This window comes from Mauremys reevesii, unplaced genomic scaffold (assembly GCF_016161935.1).
Source record: "Mauremys reevesii isolate NIE-2019 unplaced genomic scaffold, ASM1616193v1 Contig93, whole genome shotgun sequence".
Classification (NCBI taxonomy): Eukaryota; Metazoa; Chordata; order Testudines; family Geoemydidae; genus Mauremys; species Mauremys reevesii.
The window spans coordinates 165063-169277 of record NW_024100910.1 but is presented as its reverse complement, the minus strand read 5'-3'; the positions used below and the strand labels follow the sequence as shown (position 1 = coordinate 169277).

Sequence of the window (4215 nt, the reverse complement as noted above, 5' to 3'; positions counted from 1 at the left end):
ACTTTATATTTTACAGTGTAAATATTTGTAATAAAACTATATATAGTCAGCACTGTACACTTTGTATTCTGGGTTGTAATTGTGTCAGCAACCTGCCCAGTTGCCTCGCTGCCAGGGGATGCAGACATTTCTGTAAGGCACATAAAGGGGCTATTTGGTGTTGAAGCAAATGCGAGGAATGTGCATTTATGAGAGGGAATTTCCATCTCTTCAGTAGCTGTACATCAGGGCCCCAGTGGCCTAATGGATAAGGCATTGGCTTCTGAAGCCAGAGATTGTGGGTTCAAGTCCCATCTGGGGTGAAAATCTACTTTCTTCCTGTATATTGCAAGGAAACCTTGGCCTTTATATTAAACAAGGAAGCTGGGAGATGTTTGAGCACAAAGTCCTGGATCTTGGGAACAATCACCAAAGGATATTAGAAGGCTCAGTCTGGTGACCTAATGGATGCAACCACACCTCCCCATCCCAGGGTAGTCCCATCTGAGACATTCCCCTCCTGCCCTGACAGGTGGGCTGTGCAGATGATGGTGGAGGGCAGCAGGAGAGGAGGTTGCACTAGTGCTGCCTGGGCTGTATCTGCACCAAAGATAAATGGAGGGGGTCATGCAGCCTGTGCCTGAAACTCCACAAGTGCTATGTTCACTCCCAGAACAAGTCAAATCCTGCACCAAGGATGGTGAATTCCCATGTGAGCACACAGTGCCCCTGTCCACCACACATGCTGCACACACATCAACTGCACCAAAAGAGACACAAACTGCACACTGAGGAGACAGCTGGTTTGTTTCCAGGTTGCTTTTATTTCCAAAGGTACTGAAGTGTGGGGTCTCTTCTTTTTCCGTGGGCAGAAACGCAATGGAGGAGAATCTCACATCCCTTAGCTGCCAGGTGACAGTGGCAGGAAGAAAATGCACTGCAATGAAATTTAAAAAACATAAATAATTTAACAATGAGAAGTAATTAAATAAAAATAATCCAATGGACGCACATGCCGGTGGCTTGTTCCCAGCCCAGAGAGTGAGAAGCAGGGAGTGTGTGAAAGGCGGGTGGTTAAGTCTGAGGGAGCATATTCATAGTTTGTATAAGTTAAATTATAGCAGACCGCTACAAAATACTCCATTTGGTAACATCAGTACAGAATATAGAAATCTACAAGCAATACAGCCATACACAGTTAAGACAGGGTGTCCACTTAATACCAGAGTTCCCACAGCCAAATAGCTGGAAGTCCCTTCACAGTCACTGCTAAACAAAACAACCTTGTGCAGAGCCAAGAGCAGCCCTGCTGTGCCATTAGGAAGGCCTGCAGGAGACGCAGCAAATCCATCTAGATTCTGTGCTTCTGCTTAGTAGTTACCAAGTGTGATCAATGAAAGGGTAGGTGGGTAGCTCCCTTTTTTGGACACCCAGCCAGTAGCTATAAAATTCCTCTGAGGCCTTGTCTACACTATGACTTTAGGTCGAATTTAGCAGCGTTACTGCCATTTAACCCTAGACCCATGCACACGACAAAGCCCTTTTTTTCAACTTAAAGGGCTCTTTAAATCGATTTCTTTACTCCACCTCCAACGAGGGGATTAGCACTGAAATCAGCCTTGCTGGGTCAAATTTAGGGTAGTGTGGACGCAATTCAATGGTATTGGCCTCCAGGAGCTATCCCAGAGTGCTCCATTGTGACCACTCTGGACAGCGTTTTCAACTCAGATGCACTGTCCAGGTAGACAGGAAAAGGGTCACAAACTTTTTAATTTCATTTCCTGTTTGGCCAGTGTGGCGTGCTGATCAGCACAGTTGACCATGCAGAGCTCATGCAGAGCTCATCAGCATGATGTGCACATTGCCAGGGCACATTGCCCGGCCTGTACTCTGTGAGAAGTCTATGACCATGTCTATGTCCTCATCACTCTTGTCACCGCACTGCTGTCACCTCCTTGCCTGTTTTCGCTTTTGCAGATTCTGGTTCTGCACTGAGAAAAGGCGTGAAACAATTGTCTGCCATTGCTCTGATGGAGGGAGGGGCGACTGATGGCATGGCTTACAGGGAATTAAAATCAACAAAAGGGGTGGCTTTGCATCAAGGAGAAACACAAACAACTTTGTCACACAGAATGGCCCTCTCAAGGATTGAACTCAAAACCCTGGGTTTAGCAGGCTGTTGATTTCACAAAACAAAACAAGTCAATTTCTTGTTTTGATTCATCTAGTTTTTACGTCTTAGGCTGGTAGCAAACAGTACAGTACAACTGCTAGCCATTGTCATCTCCTGGTTGCTTGGCAGAAGATGGGAATGACCTGGCTGAGTCACTCCCATGTCTGTCCATGCGCCCCAACTGACCTCAGTGAGATCAGCTAAAAGCAAGAACTATTAACACAGAATTCTGTTCAAAGCCAGAGAAGTCTTTCAGCCTCCTTCCTCTTGCCGGTTTCTCTCCTTCCTTCTGTTCAAAGACAGTTCCCTGTACACTCCTAGTTTGCACAAACCCACCCACTGACCTGTGACTAACAATCTCTCGCTGCTAACTCTTCCAGGAAAACAGGCCAAAGAAAGTGTCTGCAAGCGCTGCACCGCAGCCCCAATACTCTTTTCAGTTCCTTCCCACAGAACTTTCACTCCAGACCAGTCCAGTGCCTTGCTGTTGCTTGTCTAACCACTGCCAGAGGCAGTGGTTTCCCCAGGAATTGAAATTAGGGGGGGTGTTCGAATTTACAGGGGGGGTGTCAGGACCAATGAGATATATAAAAGAGATATGAATAAAGTAAATGTTTCGTTAGGATTATGCAAATTTAACATAAGAATAATGCAAGTTACACCAAAACACATAACAGGTCTAGATTTCTAAAAATATAATTTTTTTAGAAAGGATTTAATTTAAATTGACTTTTGAAAAGTAAGCCATCATGGTGAAAGAGGAAAGTCCTCTCATGGATCAGTAACTGGTTAAAAGATGGGAAACAAAGGGTAGGTATAAATTATCAGTTTTCAGAATGGAGAGAGATAAATAGTGGTATCCCTGAGGGGTCGGTACTGGGACCAGTGCTGTTCAACATATTCATAAATGATCTGGAAAAATGGGTAAACAGTGAGGTGGCAACATTTGCAGATGATACAAAACTATTCAAGATAGGTAAGTCCCAGGCAGACTGAGAAGAATTACAAAGGGATCTCATAAAACTGGGTGACTGGGCAACAAAAATGGCAGATGAAATTTAATGTTGATAAATGCAAAGTAATGTACATTGGAAAACAATCTCAACTATACATACAAAATGAAGGAGTCTGAATTAGCTGTTAACACTCAAGAAAGATCTTGCAGTCATTGTGGATAGTTCTCTGAAAACATCCTCTCAGTGTGCAGCGGCAGTCAGTGATTCCCAACATTCTGTTTGCTTTTAAAAAGAACAGGAGCACTTGTGGCACCTTAGAGACTAAGGCTATGGTTACACTTGCACTTCAAAGCGCTGCCGCGGCAGCGCTGAAGCGCTAAGTGTAGTCAGCGCCAGTGCTGGGAGAGAGCTCTGCCAGCGCTGTCCATACTCCACCTCCCTGTGGGGAATAACGCACAGCGCTGGGAGCCGCGCCCCAGCGCTGGGGCTTTGACCACACTGGCGCCTTGCAGCGCCGCAATTTGCAGTGCTGGAGAGGGTGTGTTTTCACACCCTGCTGCAGCGCTGCAAATTTGCAAGTGTAGCCATGCCCTAACAAATTTATTTGAGCATAAGCTTTGCGGGCTACAGTCCACTTCATCGGATGTAGCCCATGAAAGCTTATGTTCTTTTGCAGTACAGACTAACACGGCTGCTACTCTGAAACCTTCGCTTTTTAAGAAAGGGGAGGCAGTGACCATGAGATGGTCGAGTTCAGGATCCTGACACAAGGAAGAAAGGAGAGCAGTAGAACAGAGACCCTGGACTTCAGAAAAGCAGACTTCAACTCCCTCAGGGAACTGATGGGCAAGGTCCCCTGGGAGAATAACATGATGGGGAAAGGAGTCGAGGAAAGCTGGCTGTATTTTAAAGAAACCTTATTGAGGTTGCAGGAACAAACCATCCCGATGTGTAGGAAGAAAAGTAAATATGGCAGGCGACCAGCTTGGCTTAACAGTGAAATCCTTGCTCATCTTAAACACAAAAAAACAGCTTACAAGAAGTGGAAGATTGGACAAATAACCAGGGAGGAGTATAAAAGTATTGCTCAGGCATGCAGGAGTGAAA

The 4215-nt window shown here is 45.4% G+C and overlaps 1 non-coding gene across 1 annotated transcript; it reads left to right on the top strand.

The window, feature by feature from the left end:
• The first annotated feature begins 229 nt into the window (after window positions 1-229).
• Window positions 230-302, top strand: TRNAQ-CUG. The gene has a single exon. It is a non-coding gene; the product is annotated as a tRNA-Gln (tRNA).
• Window positions 303-4215: the final 3913 nt, after the last annotated feature.